The sequence below is a fragment of the Tupaia chinensis genome, unplaced genomic scaffold (assembly GCF_000334495.1).
Source record: "Tupaia chinensis unplaced genomic scaffold, TupChi_1.0 Scaffold000014_1, whole genome shotgun sequence".
Taxonomy (NCBI): domain Eukaryota; kingdom Metazoa; phylum Chordata; class Mammalia; order Scandentia; family Tupaiidae; genus Tupaia; species Tupaia belangeri.
This window is the reverse complement of record NW_006159444.1, coordinates 627993-646302: the sequence shown is the minus strand read 5'-3', so window position 1 is coordinate 646302 and position 18310 is coordinate 627993.

Here is an 18310-nt window from a genome sequence, read left to right as displayed (position 1 = left end):
CTGGGAAGTCTAAGGCTGAGGGATTAGCATCTAACAAGAGGTTTCTTGTTGTGTCATTGCATGGCAGAAGGCATCGCATAGTGGAAGGGCAAAGAGGATGAGAGACTAGGCAAAAGGGAGCTGAACACTTTGTGGTTCCCATGAAAACTAATGAAGTTGAAGCCATGATGGTCTAATTAACTCCTATTGGTTCCTTCTCTCAATACTGTTCCACAGGCAGTTAAATTTTAGCAAGGTGGACATTCAAACCATAGCAGGACTCAAAGTGCAACTCTTCCTTAAATCTCTAGCTGGTCATCTTATCCTGCTGATTTTGAACTTTTTAAGCCTCCACAGTCACAGAAGCCAATTCCTTACAGTAAATTTTGCTCTCTACGTACACATCCTATAATTTTTTTTTCGAGAGCCTTTACTAATATACTAAATGATAGTGAGAACCCAGAAGGTGTATTGTCCTCTTTTATGCTCAAGAGAGACAGGAGACAAAATCCAGACCTACCCAAAGTGATGTGTCTATTAGGAATCTCTCTCATAAATCTGGATCTCCAAAAGCCTATATCCTTAGTGTAAATATAAATTAGAAATATAAACTGACCTCCATACCAGAGGAACTGTCAGGGAAATTGCCTCAAACACTGGCATTTATGATCAAGGGGGAAATAATATTTGCTCTGAAAATTTGTAAACATCTAACCCTCATGGGATTTTGTAACCTAAATTAATAATGCTTGGATCGTATAAATAAAACCCTTAAGCTAATAGTTTAGTATGAAGTGATTCCAACCTACTAGGATTCCCAGGGTATCTGGAAAAAATACAAATTATTTTGGAGGAGTTTACTTCAACAAAGACTTCAGAGAAATATGATTTTTGGGGATGTCTGAGACATCCAGGCAGTGCTATGGGTTAAATGCTTTCTGTCCCTTCAAAAATTCTTGTGTGGGAAACCTCAGTGCCGCAGTGTAGGGAGGGGCCCTGTTGGGAAGTGTTATGACCATGAGGATTCTGCCTTCATGAATGGATCAGTGCTGTTATGGAAAAGGCCTGCCAGAATGTATTTGCTCTCTCCTACCACATGAGGATAGACTTCACCCTCTTTTGCCCTTCCACATCCTTCATGTAAGGACACTGGGAGAAGGCCCTCACTAAATGTCAGAAGGTCAGGGCCTTCACCCAGAACCTTAACTCTAAACATCCCAGTCTTCACAATGATCAGAAATAAATTTCTGTTCTTTATAAATGATCTGATTTCAGGTATCATATTACAGGGGCATGAAATAGACTGAGATAAGCGCAGAGTAAAAAATGAAAATAAGAAACAAAAAGTAAAGGAAACATACAACACAAAACAGGAAACCATGAGAAAGAATCAGTAAACACAGCAGACATCAAACACAAGAAAAGGGAAGATCATGGGAATTATCAGACACAGAATGTAAAGCAAATATGTTTAATGTATTTGGAGAGATTGAAATGTTTTATTGAATGAGACCAAAGATAATAAGAAAAGAGACTTAGGAAAAATCAAATTGAAAAACTAGCTTTTAGAAATAAAAATATAATAATTTAAATTTTAAAAATATTAAATAAAAATTAGTAAATTTGTCATATTGGTATAAAGCCATTTTCTTTTTAAAGAATTATTTAATTTAATTAAATTAATTTATTTATTTTAATTTGACCTGAGAGATACAGAGTGAGAGAGAGCAAGAGAGACGGAAAGTGAGAAAGCAAGCGTTCGAGTCCAGCACCCTTAACCACCCTGCCACCTGCCAGCCCCATAAAATGGTCTTATCAGAGTTCCAAAAGGTGATAAAAGAATGAGTTACAAGCATTGTATATTCTCTTATCTATTTATGACTTTTGATGGTAACAATGAGTCAAAATCTGATTCCTGGTAGACATATACAATAATTTCAGGGTACATTTTTAAAAAATGAAGCTTATTTCTGAAAATCAATATTTGAGCAAACTTATTTTCATTGAATAAATAAAAATAAAAATGAACGTGATTTTATGGACACATACAGATTCAGAACTCAAAATTTCAAAAAAAATTTGATTATGTACTAATATCTTTTGTGAGTTTTTCTTGCCATATGTTTATTTCTTTATTTGCTAAAGAAATTTGTTTTAAAATATTCTTGGGCTGGTCCCATGACCTAGAGGTTAAGGGAGCTGAATCCCACATGACCAACCAGAATTCAAATCCTGACCCAGTTACTTGAAAAATGCACCCCACACGTACATATGTGCCCCAAATCCCAACCGGATGGAGGGGAAAAGACTGCAGGATGACCAGATCCCACCGAAGAGGGCATTCTCTTTTTCCTTCTCCTCCTGTCTTTTTTTTGTCAAGAACATATATGCTTGGGACCAGCAGTTAGTGTAATGGCTATGTCGCTGGACTCCCACGTAGTCGACCGTGGTTCGCGTCCTGGACCCGGTGGCTTAAAACTCACGCCGGGCACGTGTGCGTGTGTGCCAAAGATCCCGAGAGGAGAATGGAGGAGAAGGGATTGTGGCGTGACCATCCCCCCTGGGGGGTGATTTCTCGCTTTCTGTCTCTCTGTCTCTCTCTCTGTCTAGTGAGTGCATGCACCCTATAGCAAAAACCTCTCCAAAAAAAAAAAAAGAACATATATGCTTTAGTAATTAAAGATACGTATTTCTTAGAAACACATATGACATAAAATAAATAATTTGAGATTTTAACTTCTTAGATTTGTAAAAGCCTGTGTTTCCTTTCCTTTAGGTAATTTTCTTTAAATAGATTTATTGTCTTTTGATCATGAAGGTTAACTTTATTATTAAATTGGCAAAGTCTCAGATTCACAAGTCCATATGTAAAAAATATCAATATAAGTAAACTATGCACTGAAATTTGGAGTCCTATGTTCCGTTCATTTTTTTTCTTCTTTGGCCTAAAATTCTTATTTACATGGAAACGTATGAAATGAAGTGAGGGTGGCCATGAGCAGTATCAGCATTCTACTAGAAAACATTCCTTCACACACCAAAGGATTCGACTTCTATGTTCTCATCCCCTCCCAAAAGAAAAACACTCTCTTTTGAGGAAATTTGTTGCCGTATTGTTCAATTAATAGCTAAATGTTACAAAATGCTTCACACAATTTTAGTCACTTGCTTTATCAGCCTCTATGGAAATTATCTATACAATGTCTTAGACCAATAAAACACACAAAAAGACCAAAAATAAAGTGTCATTATTGAGTTACTGTCAGTAGATTTATTGTCAACATGCTATATATAACTTGGGACAACAATGATCCAGATATTTATAAAAGGAAAAATGGCTTTATTGCACATGGTTGAATCTGCAGACATATTAAGAGAGCTCAGTTAATAGCACCAATTAGAAGCCCTCAAGAGAAATGCTTTATAAAACATTATTAGTTCTGCAAAGACATACTGAAACAAACTACCGAGTGTGAAATATTGAAGGCAATAAATGAAACTTTGAAACAAGGTATTAAACAAATAGTGTGTATAGTTCCTGTTGATGGTGCAGCTGGAAAGAGGAAGAAACAAATGTTTTGTCTCAAAATACTCTGGGGACCCCAAGAGTCAATGCTTTATTCACTGAATGCTTCCATGTATAAAAATTATCATCATCATCATCATGAATCTAATAAACTAGCATTCTCTAGTTGTATCTATGTGATAGAAAGTTTTCTGGACATTCTTTAAGGAATGACTGTTTGGTGGTGTCTGGCCAAATCTTTTGATTTGTCTGATTCTATGCCAATGTTTACCTTTTATTGTCTTTTATATATTTTGCAACTTTGTAGAGATAAAACTTAACTAATAGGGCTAGTAGTGATGAAGATGTAGCTATTTGATGATAGTGTAAGTGATCTTGCTCATGGAGATGTAAATAAGTATTGTTCCTTGGGGGGATGTAAGTATTTCTTCCCATGTGAAAGAGATGATTCCAAACATTGGATTTTTTATTGTCTTCTGGCCATTAACTGGTTTGCATTTATTAGTAAATTTATTCAGCATTCCTCATCACATATGTGTAAGTCTATTCTTTGGATTCTCCTTGGGACTTGTCTTAACCACTACGCCATCTGCTGGCCCCTTTCTTGCAACTTGTGTTAACATCTTACTGGTTCCCTCATTAATTAGTAAGTTAGATAAAATCTTTGACACATTCATTTATAGCTGTATGAGAGTCATAATTTTATCCTTTTGTTAACAATGGGAACAAGATCCACCTTTTCATTAAAATTTGAAAATTTATTTTATTTGTATTCAATGCTTTATAGCTTCCATAATATTTGTAGCTTATGTTTATCATATTTGTAAGATAAAATGAAAATATAGTGGAGTTTTTTTTATGAGTCCTATAGACAAAGAGTGACATATAATTTTTTTGTTTAAATAAGAACATTTTGGATGTGCAGGTGGCACTGTCAATATTTACCCTGGCACAGTAGATCAGTGGTATGACAGTCCTGGACAAACCATTATTATCTCAAGTAAAATAGAAAGTATGGTTATCCTTCACATGTATGACCCTTAGTCCTCTCTAGGTTATACCAGTATACTGTACAAATGTAATGTTTTTATGTGTATCATGATATGAAAATGTTGGGAAGAGGTGCTATAGAGCTTTATAGTATATGAACATACTTAATGTACATATTCTTCTGTTGGCGAGTAAATTTTATCCAGATTTTTACAATTACAAATAATCCTGCTATGAGCATTTTTGGTACATACTTCCTTGTATGAACACAGGAGAGTTTACATGGGTAAATGACTTCTAAGGGTTATCACTTGATGGAATACATGACCATGTTCAACTTTTCAAGAGATCTCCAATTTATTTTCCAAAATAATTGTACTCATCTATATCCACATGTCAGTGTTCTGTGCTTTCTTGCCAACACCTAAGACTATTAGACTTGTGAATCATTGTTACTTGATGAGTATGAAACTATATCTAATAGTTTTCATAAGCCTTCCCTAACAAGAATGAATGTAAACATTTTTTTCTAGTATATGTTTTCCCTTACTATTGCTTATGTAAAAGATCTATTTATTTGTTTGGCTTATTTTCTTCAGGGTGATTTTGCTGATCTTTTTCTTATTGCTTTGAAGAATTTTTTCAAATATTCTCAATAATGAAGCATTTCCAGTTATACTTAGAGCAAATATTTTATCTCAGCTTGTAGCTTATTATTTTGTTTTATTTCAGGATCTTTGCATGTAAAGAAGTTTTTAGTTTTGATGTCGTCAAATTTATCAGTTTCCTTCTTTCTGCTTTGTGTTTTCTGTGTCTTGTTAAGAAACGCTCTTGTACTTTGCAGTAATAAACACACTGTCCTTGTATTTCATTTGAAAACTTCCAGAGTTTGCTTTTTACGTTCTGGTCTCTAAGCAACCTGAAACTGGTTTTTGTTTAGGAGTAAAATATGATACCAATTTTAGTTAGTTTTATTTCTTCACATTAATAACCAATTATCCTGACTCCATTTGATTTTTAAAGTTTATTTCTTTCTTCCATGAGCAAGAGAAACAGATAGACACAGAGACAGGCAACCCCAAAGGAGTGCCCATGTTATGATGCAGCTCAGCTCCAGCCAGCCCCAGATAACACACGTGCCTGCTGTACTCAGGGAGGTCTCCAGACACGAGCTCGGAACTGTTTGATGTGGGTCAGCCCTGCAGAATGTGGCCCTCTACTGCTGTGCTATCCTCCAGGCTCCGATTCCATGATTTTGTCACTCTATCTTTCCCTTCAAAAAGTTATGCATGCATGTTGTAGGATTAATTCTAGTCATTGTACATCCCATCATATTTCCTAATTCTCATTGCTGCTATTAGAATATTAAAATCCCATTTGACCATTGTATGTTGATTATATGTCTAATAATCTGGCTATCATTTTATTCATTAAATCCAACATTTAGAAAGATAGAAGTTATCTTTCCATCCTGGAAGTAGGATCCTGGGTATGACATGCACATGTAAGACCTAAAATGTGATCATCAAATCACGAGGAGAATGCATTATTTTCATTTCTATGGATAAACATAGTTATGAAGATATTTAGGAAGGACAGGCAGATGGCATAATGGCTACATCGCTGGACTCTCCTGTAGTTGACCATGGTTCGAGCCCCTAATCTGGCAGCTTAAAACTCACACTGGGTATGTGTGCGTGCATGCCCAAATACCCAAGAGGAGAATAGAGAAGAAGGAATTGTGGTGTGACCATACCCTTGTGTGTGGGGGGGTTGGGGTGGGGGGTGGATTTTTCACTTTCTGACTCTCCGTCTCTGTCTCTCTGGAGAGCACACACACCCTATAGCAAAAATCTCTCAAATAAATAAACATAAAAGATATTTAGGTTTTCTTCAACAGTTATAATGGAGGTTCCAGAATCTGGACCTGGCTGCATGGGTAACAGAATGTATCTTGCCAATGCAGATCATGGTAGAAATGGCATGATTCTGGGGACCAGCAGTTAGCATAATGGCTTTGTCGCTGAACTCCCATGTAGTTGAATGCGGTTCAAGTCCCGGACCCGGTGGCTTAAACTCATGCTGGGTGTATGTGCATGCATGCCCAAGATCTCGAGAGAAGAATGGAGGAGAAGGGATTGTGGCATGGCTATTACCCCCTGCGGGTGATTTCTCGCTTTCTGTCTCTCTGTCTCTCTCTCTCTCTCTCTCTGGCTTGCCCTTTAGCAAAAACCTCTCAAAACCAAAAAAAAAAAAAAAAGAAAGAAAGAAAAAAAAGAAAAGAAAAGAAAAAGAAGAAATGCCATGATTTTGAAACCAGAAAAAGTCAGTGTAGTTTTTTAAATTCAACAGTGATTTTCTCATTACAACATGTGTCTCTCTGTGTGTGTGTGTGTGTGTGTGTGTGTGTGTGTGTGTGTATCAGTAAAAATGTTTCAAGAAAGAAATAGGAAATTTTTAATCGTCTCACACCATTAAATGGAATCAATTAAAATGTACCTCCCAAACAAGAAATAACCCATGTCCCAACAGTTTTAAATAGTAATCCATTAGAGATAAAAGAAAGAAAATAATAATTCCAATTGTGTATAAATTCTTTCAGTGAAAAAAAGTATATTTTACCACTCATTTGTGGTATGAGTAAAAGATTGATTTTGAAACCATCAAGGATAGTGCGGAAATAGAAAAATAAATACCATTATTGGTTGTGACCTTGTCCATGGCTATAGATGAGACGAGTTCAGACAGCTGAGCTTTCCTTACCAGTCTGTAAACTTTCCTGTCTCGTCATTTCATGCAGAGTGTAGCCTTTGAAGAATTCTAGTTCGTTCAGTGAAATGATGGATATGTTAATTAACTTGACTTGTTCATTTCACTCTGTGTACAAATATCAAATCTTCACACTGTATTCTATAAATACATATGATTAAGACAAAAATCACCATAACTATTATTTTCAATTAATAAAGAAATCTAGTTTAATATGAAATTCTCAGGTCTACCATCCACTTGTGTAGTTCAGGCATCACTTCCTATGTTTTCTTCTGCTGTTAAAACTCCTAAAAACAGCCCGAGAGGAGAATGGAGGAGAAGGGATTGCGGCGTGACCATCCCCCCTGGAGGGCGATTTCTCGCTGTCTCTATGTCTCTCTCTGTCTGTCTGGCGAGCACACGCGCCCTACAGTGAAAATCTCTCAAAAAAAATAAATAAATAAAAAAGAAAGAAAGAAAGAGAGAAAGAAAGAAAGAAAGAGAAAGAAAGAAAGAAAGAAAGAAAGAAAGAAAGAAAGAAAGAAAGAAAGAAAGAAAAAACAAAGAAAAAACAGGGCCAGCTGGTGGCATTGCAATTAAGGCAAAGGCAGCTGGATCCCCACGTGGCCCACCACGTGGTCTGAGTCCCAGACCCATGGCTTGAAACAGGCCCAGCCCAAGTGTACACATGCCCAAAATCTCAAAGAGAAGGAAAGATGAAGGATAAAGGATTGTGCGTGACCATGCCCATAGGGAGAATTTCTCACTTTTTCTTTTTCTTGTTCTGTCTCTCTCCAGTGAATGCAAGTGCCCTTTGGTAAATTTAAAAAAAAAAAAAAAAAGCTGATTCATAAGTTCCATTCAAAACCACCTAGATGTCTTGGGGGTGGGCCTAGGCATCAGTACTTTTAATACCTCACCAGGGTATTTTGATACGTAGTCAGGATTAAGAGCAAACTATAGAGTTGGACATAGCAAAAGCAAAGAGAAACATTGCTTCTTGGACATGATGTCATCAAAAACAGAGGCGAACAAAACCAACCTGGGTAACAATGTAGAAGCAGGAAGCATGGACCAAGACACCGTATCAGCCTGGAATTTATTATAGTCAAGAAAAATAAATCAGATCCCATTCCCAGAAACTGAATCAGAATTGGAGGTAGGTAGGACATTTATCTAAATCTCAAGTTTCTCTCCTGTGCAGCCAGGAAACCACAGATCTAACACAGGCAACCCTGCAACATGAGAGTCAGGGATTTTGAAAAATGGACTTCAATCAATAAAACAGTAAGATTAAATTCTTTGTCTAGGGCCTTTGGAAGATGGGGTTTTTCACTGAAAGGGAGAAATGTACCTACGTTCAATCAACATTGAAATAGGGTAGCCCTAAAACAAGAAATGAAGATTTAAGACAGCGTACCTTGGCCTGAAACACGCTCTTCTTCTGCATCCTGAGGCCCAGGACAAAGTTCACCTCATCTTTAAGGCATGGAGATCCCTGAGCTTCCCTGGAACGTATAGTAAACTGGCAGGAGGGCAACGGTATGAGAAACCCTGCAGTTAGATCTGGACCCTGGGTTCCCGCAGTATTCATCTCAGATGCATGGCAAGTGCCTATACCCTATACTTCCAGCTCTTAGCCAAAGAAAGAGGTTTTCATCATTGGGTGGTTGTGAAAGTTGTGATGCATTTCTGTACAGAAAAATAGAGTGTGACTTTCCTGACAATCCAATAGGACATTCTCCTTGCTTTTCTGTTAGAAACCACCACGGATCATCCCATCGTGCCTTCTGTCACTATTCACCTCCTGACCTGAGCGCCATGCAGTCTCCGAAGTGTAAATATGTAAGTGGCAAAAAAGTGGCAAAAATGAACACAGTCCCTATCCCCTGAAATATTACTGGCTTCTAAATTAGTCTCTAAGTGTTTACAGAGCCTTCAGAGTGCTCCCTTCTGACCTTAACTTTTTCACATTCCCTTTTCCAAACATATTTCCCTTTTTCAGAATTTCTTGAAATTTCTTTTCACCATATTAGAATGGGCCAAAGAAATAACTGGCTTTACCAGAAAATTCAACAGGAAAAAGTTTGCTGAGGATACAGCTGACTGAATGTGAGAGCTCATTCAGATGCAATTTGAAGTTTGCTTTGGCTTTTGTGCCTACTCTCAAGTAAACAAATTTGATTCAATAAATTTGGAAATATGAATTTTGCACAGCACTCTGGCAGAGGCAGGTCGGGTCAGGTCAGGTCTGCTTGTAGGTCAATAAGCAGGGCTAATTCTGGCTTGGCTCAGCACAACAGCAGCCCAAGAGTGTTCAGAAATGTTCTGCGTTCCTATTTAAGGGTCAGAGTTAAAAGAAAACATGTGCCCAGCTTGAACTCTGCATTTCAGAATTATAACGTCACAACCACTGGGCTAAGAACTGTAAACCTCTATGGAAAATGAGAGGGAGATGAGGAAGAGAAGGAGGAGAGAAATGAGGTTGGGAGTCAGTTAAGGAGGTTCTAAGATTAGCTATGCATTAAAAAGGAGTTGAGTTGGCTAAGATCAATCCTCCAAATTTGATATATTCGCCTCTTCGTTTGTAATTGAATTAAATCATTTTTAGTTATACCCTCAGAGTAATTCCATTGGTTCATGTTGCATATTTATTCTTTTACTCTTTCAGTACATACAGAGCACATACTCTGTGCTAGATTTTGTGGAAGACATTTCAAAAGTGGATAACCTGTTCTTGCATTTAGGGGCCATTGGCTATCCACAGCAAAGATGTCCAGGACTGCCTTCTTAAAATTCGACCTTTCTTCTTCCTCGCCCTCTTTGACTCCCTCTGAACCTGGATTTGATTGAGGCAGTACCCAAACATCAGCTCTGATCTGGATGCTGACTACAGATGTGACTTGTGTTTTATTTTCTAGCCTTCTCAGTCTCCTTAAGTAATTAAGTTCCCTAATGATAACGAAGCATCATTACAATAATATTGATACTTGCTGTAATCACTGGCATTCTAGCTTTTCAATTTCCAGAATTTGCCTTGGATCAAGTAGCTCTGTGCTAATGCAACAGAAGGTCACCCGATGAAGGGGCTGATAGTGGGGAGGACTGCTCTGCTTAGCATGCACTGAGGGTTATGCCTTTCTGCCATTGTAGAGCTAATCTTTCAAGTTGTCCTTTTTTGACTTTCTCAGTTTAATCAGTTTAATCTCATCTTCCCTCTTTTCTGATTGCGAGGATTTTTTGTAAAAACCTTGCCTTCACAATAAAGACCATGTGGCAATTTATTCACATATTGATTTCAACATTTCTATTTCTTTACCAACGAGCCAGTGATGGGGGAGGGGGAGGGGGAGGAAAGGTGTGAGGAGGTTGGAGAAAAAAGATGCAGAAGAAAGAGGAAGAGAGGAGAACAGGAAGTGAAACCCCTTCCGGTACTTTAAGCCACAAATCCACTTATCTGAGAAACCTAAATACATCTTAAATGTACTGAAACGACAGCCAAACTGGAAAGTCTCTATGGTGATTAAAGTTAGTTAAAGACAGCTATGTAAACAAAGACTTACTTTCCATTTTCAAACCAAAGAGATAAGAGACAGATATATATCAACACACACACACACATGCATCAGCCAAGCATGACAGACAGACAGACAGACACACGCACACACACACCTGTAATCAGAGACATGGTAGAGTGTCTAAGGAGATAAAGTACAGAGCAACAATTGCTCAGGGATTTAGAAGATTCTGTTTCCATCTGTTCTTCCCAATCCACTCGGAGACGTGAGCCAAATCTTGCTGGGTCTCCTGGACGAAGAGCAGACATGAAGCCATTTTCTAAGACAGAGTGAAAGGCAAAAAAGTGGTGTTGGAGGGTGGGCATCCTGGTGAGCTGTTATCAGACAGACTTGTGAAGACATAGAGTAGGCGGTTCTAGATTGCAGGAGTTTGAGGGCCGAGGTGAAAAATGGAAATAAGTGAGAACTTGGTACACTGACATATGTCAAAAACAACTGTGCTCTGTGGGTCATCTTTAAATATTACATAATAAATTGATACAATTAACTATGTAATTTTTAAAGGTTTTAGAAACTGTGGAAAATGGTCAGCTATTATTCAACCAGACTATGCTTATTGAAAAACGGCACATAAAATAAGTATTATTTTCTTTAATAAGAGATTACTGCTAAACATCTTTTTGCACATTTAATTTATGGGAGGTCAGATTAGATAGCCCCCAAAAAATAAAGAAAGCAAAACAAGAGAAATTTCCACAGGAACTCACACATGCTGGAGAACTAAAATGAATTGCTCCTCTTAAAATTCTCAACCTTTTTCCATTTGTTCTGAGACAGACTACAAAAATCATTAAATATTTAGTGAGTGCTGAAAACAGTTTTATTTTGCAATGATTACTGTTGGTTCTAAAAATCACATGCCTGCGAATTTAAAATAGATCAAATCATTGCCCCAAATATTTGACTCCTTTAAATAGGCAGTGGTGAGCGGGGTAGAGAAGGGGGCCACCGGCCAAGTATTTGTACAGTAAATATGCAGTATTGCCACTGTCCCTGGTGAATCTTTGTAGTTGATCTTCAGGGTTCCTAGAGATAATGATATACTATAGCCAGCTGAAAAGAACATCTGTTTTAAGAATGTGGAGTTACAGGAGCCATTTGTCTGTCTGATCTGTTCCCATTATTTTCCTCTCCCTTTTGCACCTTTATATTTCTCAATTGATCAAATCTATGCAAAATAAAGGGATTGGGGAAAACACTAAACAGCCATAATTTCCTCTCCCTTCAAAAGGTTACCCGCCAACCTTTCCTGTTAAATAATTCTGCTTGATATGAAACACCAACTTTTTTTCTTTTCTTTTCTTTTCTTTTTTTTTCTTTTCTTTTTTTCTTTTTTTGTTTTTTGGTAAGCATGTGTTTCCCTTTCCCTTTAAATGAAAGTCTTTGGTTCATTGGGGCTTACATGCTTAATGACAATGTGGTGGAGTTAGCCCAGGAGAACAATGCATCCATTAATCTGCCTCACGCTTAATTGGTAACTACTGTATAGGCTGGCATTTCAAACACAGATTGCAAATGTACTTGAATTAGTTACTGTTTAATTGATACAACTGGCACTCAGCCTAGAACCAACATGCAGATACTGTAAAAAGAAAGAGACTTGAGGGAGAGAAAAACAAGGTACGATTGTGATTTGCCCTTTCTATGTTTATATCAACTATTCGTGGAATATAATTACATATTTTTTCTATTGCTTTAGCAAGCAGTAGACCAAGACAGGTTGCTAAAAAAGGCCTGTAATGCTTGCTGACATAAGGAATGGCCATGATTCCCAACTCTCCTCTTCTTCCTTCTACCCTGGCCCTTCCAAGGCTAATCATGTGAGTACCACTGAAGTTGAAGAATGTGATATTTATCACGAGATGAAATGCCTAAGAGGATAATTGTGATGGTATCTCTAGACTAGCAGGATTTCAAGGAAATAGAACATGATCATGGCAATAATTCAACTTTCTTGCATTCACACTAGTGTTACTGTGAACATATTTTCAACGGAGACAAATTAATTCCTTGAGATTAATCCCCAAATGCTTCCGCATAGGCACACCATGTAGGAGTCACTAGGTTCTACAACTTGCCTTTGAATAGAGAACATTTTGTTTCTAGAAATCTTGTACTAATACTGATGGCTATCATTTATTGAACATCTTATTCATACCCAGAATTACACTGATTAGAACAATTTCTCTTTTAACCCTGTAAACAGTCATACTTTCTTCCCCAATTAAAATCTTATTTCACCCATTCAATTTATGTAAAATAATTGGACAGAGAAAAACAATTAAACTGGACTTTTTTTTTTACCCTTTTAAAACGTTAACCTACTTTTACGCTTAAATTATTTTGCTCAATATAGAACATCCAAATGCTATACTGATTTTACAGGTATATACTAATCATGTCAGAACTGATGGCTTTCTCATACCTAGATTTCATCTAAAAATAGCTAGAATTATTTTTGCCAATCTGCAGTGAAAATCCTCTCATTGGTTCAGTAAGCAGTTGTTGTGTATCCACTTAGTATCTAATTTGGTCTTAACATTCTGTGAGATATTATGTAAAACTTGTCTTGATAAGAGTATCAATGAGTCTCTAACCACCCAAATCAAAAGGATAGTTTTTATTCTGTCTTAAAAAATGATTTGTAGTTGTTTGTCTTATGTTACTTTTGTTGACTCTATAATACTTGATAAGTTTTGGGAAAGACTTTCCTATAAAGCCCTCAAGGTTTTCTTCCTGCCTCTCTGACTTCTCAATTGCTTTGGAACACATCGTTTTGTCCATACTACATTTAATTGTGGGTTATTAATATATCCAATCTCTTTCACTCTGTACACTTTCTCTGTGTCTCATTTTGTTATTGATTTCACCTCTACACCACAAAGAAGTAAATTATGTATCAAAATCCCAGAGAATTTTTTCCTTGTGAGATAATATGTATGACTTTTTAAAAAATCACTGAGAACAATCTCATGTAGAAAATTTCAATTTTATCTTCGTCCCTTGGATTGCTCCTCTGCCATCTACAGCCACATCCACCACATCAACTGAACTCCAATAGGTCATCTAATACCGATTCGCTACTATGTAAAATGGCAGACTCACTTTCTAAACCAGTATTTACCATTTTTCATTTCTCATCAAGTGATGTCTCTGTTTACTGAATCACCCAAGTTACCAGCCTAGACTCATTTCTTTTTAATTGTCAGAGAGTATATGTGCTTTCCAGAGACACAGAGAGAAAGAGAAAGAAAGAAAAAGTAACGCCCAGTGGGGACATGGTCACGCTGTAAACTCTTCTTCATTTCTCCATCCTGTTGGGATTCTGGGCACACACGCACACACACACACACGCACACACACACACACACCTACCTCGTGTGTCTTTCCAAGCCACCCATGTCCAGATGCGAAGTGTATAGTCAAACATAGGGGATCTGATCCCTTAACCATAGACTGTGGGGCTGTCCCCTGGAAGTCACTCTTCATTTTTCCTTGACCTTCAGTCCTCCCATGTCCACTCTCCTGATTTGATAACTGAGTCTTGCCAATTTTAAATATTTCTTCCTTTCAAGTGCCTCTGTTGTCCATATCCATCTCATGTCCTCTCTCCTCAGTGCCTCTGTTGTCCATATCCATCTCATGTCTCACCCGAACAACTACTGTAGCCACCTAACTAGCTTTCCTGCTTCTACTATCAACTCTTCTCCAAACCATTCTGTAGGATGATCTTAAAGCATGAAAATGTACTCTTTCTTGTTCAAAATCCTCTGGACTACTCATAGGCTTCAGGAAAAGGCACAGTCTGTTTTATTCCTGCTTATTTCTCCAGTTTTCTTTTCTCCATTCTCCCAAACATCCCCATCCTTCACCACCTGGTAATTCCCATGTTTTCTTCAAGGCTCAATTCAGTTGTCATCCTCCTTCAAAGCTCTCTCTGGCCTTCCTTGACTAAGGAAGGTGCCCATCCTCCATCCTCCCCTCATTGACAGTACACACTAACATTACAGACTTTATCACATTGTACAATAAGTGGTAAACTACCCTTGTGGCTTTCTTGTTAGGCCATAATCATATTTTTCTTTCCAGCATTTTTAACCAAAGATATGCTTTATATATTGCTATGGTTTGAGTGTTCCCCTCCCCAAATTTATGTGTTAAGATTTGGTTGGGATTAAGAGGATGAAAACATCTGATTATAGCATTGGAAAATGGGGCCTTTGAGAGGAGATTTGGATTAAGGTCATTAGGACTGGGCCCTCGGGGTCAACGTCTGATGGTTTGTAAGGAGAGGAAATGGGACAGAGACACATGGACACAGTCACAGCCACTCTTTGTCCACTCAAGCACTTATCATTATTTTTAAATTTGCTATAGGGCGCATGTGCTCACCAGAAAGAGACAAGAGAGCAAGAATGAGAGAGAGGGAGAGGGAGAGGGAGAAACCAAATTGCCAGGTCCAGGACTCAAATCACAGTTGGCCATATGGTAGTCCAGCACCTCAACCACCATGCTACCTGCTGGTCCCTCCCCACTACTCTTTGTCACTAATTAGCTGACCCACACTGTTCAAACTACCTAGTCTCTTTAAGTGTCAGGTTTATCATCTATAGAATTATCTCTAAAGTTCTTGTAACATGAAACTTTGTATTTATGTGATTCTTTCTCCATTATGTTGTGTAATAAAAGTTTTATGGTGCTATATTGTTAAGTAAAAATGACCCCAAGGATTCTGGTTCAAAGTCTTCTTAGACTTTGATTTTTGTCCCTACATTAAATATGAAATTATGGTATTTATTTCTATCTATCAAAGGATTTAAGGTGGTTCAAAACAAACAACAACAAAAAACAGATCCTCCAAATGGTAAGAAGGAGGAGGGAAAAAGAATTATGTCCAAGAGAAAAACAAATAAAGGTAAAAGTCAAAACTAGAAGCAAGAAAAGATAGATGTCACTATAACAGCTACATGCAATTGTAATAGGTCATTTTAAGTTTGATTCTGAGCTTCCTGGCATCCAAAATGAAACAAACAATGGTCTCATATCCAAAAATGATGATAAGAGGAGCAAAGCTTTCCAGTACAAATCTCTAAAGTCAGGTTTTTCCACACTGAGATCCCTGTACAAGCAACAAATAACCTAACAGATGATGTCTCCACACAATTCCTAAAGAAAATGTAAGAATGGCATTGATGAAGCTGTGCTTCCCAATGCCCACCAGAAAAAGGCAAGGCCATCATTTGAAAAGTCTGTGAGGACAATTCAAGGTGGAACCAAGGTATATCCCAACTGTGTAGCCTCACAGAGGCAAAGCATTAATGGGACAAAGAAATGTGATATTATCTGTTGAAGTTATTTTACAGTTTAATCAACTGGACTAGGGAGAAATGTTCACACATTGAAATATCCACTTCGTAAGCTAAATAATGCGACTGAATGTACAAAAGAAAATGAAATAAAAAAAGGAAGAAAAAACAAAACTTACAATGTTCATTATTATTTTCAGTTTTCTTACTATAACTATACTCATTAATAACTACACTGCAATGTTCTTAAATATGTATTTCAAGTATTACGAAATAAATATCCCTGTAGAGTCACATTTATTCCTTTTCAGTAATTTGTCTAAATTGTTAAAAATTAAATAAAATCTATCTTCCTTTTAAAAAATAAATTAATTAATTAAAAATGAAGTCAAGAACGCCTGGATGAGTAACAACAAAACAACACAACCTTTATTAGTAGACAACCCTCTTAAAATATCTCATTTACTAGAATCTGTTAGTGACACAGTGGCACATATTTTTTTTTTTCTTTCTTCTTTTTTTAATCTTTATTTCTTTAGGGAAATAGAAGAAGACTATTTTCCCCAACAAGGATTTCCACACCACTGTGATTTATCTTCAGCCTCAGCCAGCCTGGATTACAGGCCCTATCCATGCCTTCTTACATGTACAGAGAAACTCAGACACAGACCCGGGACCCTCCCATGTGGGTTTACTGCTGTTACTGCTGCACTTCCACTGGGCCCTAAGATTATTCTTTAAGGAGTGGCAGTTGTTCCCTGCTTCAGATTGACTAGCATTTCTAGTCAAAGCTATTCATTTGATTTACCCTGGGTCTGCCATTAAGGAACTGTGACCTTGAAGAAAGAAGTTGGAAAAAAAAAAGTTTCAGAAAAAAATACCTATTCGATGCCTGCAGTAAGATATATAGCCTCAGCGAGGTGCTACTTTATAGGATGTTCATTCTACTCACTGAGGCTTATGCCTAACGTTGGACCTGTGTTCATAGAAATGTCTATATCAGGGAACCAGCAGTTAGCGTAATGGCTATGTCGCTGGACTCCCACGTAGTCGACCGCGGTTTGTGTCCCAGACCCGGTGGCTTAAAACTCACGCCGAGCGCGTGTGCGTGCGTGCCCAAGATCCCAAGAGGAGAATGGAGGAGAAGGGATTGCGGCGTGACCATCCCCCCTGGGGGGTGATTTCTCGCTTTCTGTCTCTATGTCTCTCTCTGTCTGTCTGGCGAGCGCACGCGCCCTACAGTGAAAATCTCTCAAAAAAAAAATAAGAAAAAACAAGAAATGTCTATATCAGCTGTGCTTGCTATGAAAACATTTAAATTAATTAAGATCTTTAGTGACTCAATAAAATGTGGGGGAAAACAGTATAGAAAGCAAACATCGATACCAGAGACAGTGTGGGAGGAGAGTGGGAGATGGCAGAGGGTAAGAGATAGGGAATCAAGGACGAGGAATACAAAAGTAAAACATACAGAAAATAAGAAATGGAAAATTATTTGTTGATGATAACATGTATGCTGATGTGCTCGATTGAGCCAATATTACAGTGTACTCTGGATGGAAAATCTCATTTTGTATGTTGTCATGATGTACAGTGAATGAATGTAAATAAATAATTTAAATAATAAAAAAATAAAAGCTTTTTGCCATAAAGAAAAAAAAGAAGTGACTCAATCTCGTTGTCAACGAGTTTCCTTTTCTGAAACTGGGGGATGATAACAACACTTTGCACACTCAGTGTGGTTAAAAAGTGATAAAATGTGTAAAATGCTTCTAGTGGCACCCAGGAAGTAGAAAGTAATGATGTATAGTGAATGAATGTAAATAGATAAATTTAAATAAAGAAAAGAAAGTGCCATTGTGTCATATTACATTGCCTTATATATTTATGCCGTATGTGCTTTTAGTTAGTGGCAGCACCAAAACCAGAAATTTCATGCTTTTCTTTCTGAGACCATTAAGGACCACCTATTTGTGATTTAAACCACCTATTTGTTTAAACCACCACTAAATTGTGATTTTGGTTACTTTGGTGATCCACTCCTTCATTTAATCACAAAGAAACTTTTTTAAAAAATTCTAATTTGCCAGATGGTGCATACACTCACTCGAGAGAAAGAGAAAGTGAAGGAGAAAGTATCCCTACAGTGAGAGAGTGAGGGAGAAAGTATCCCTACAGTG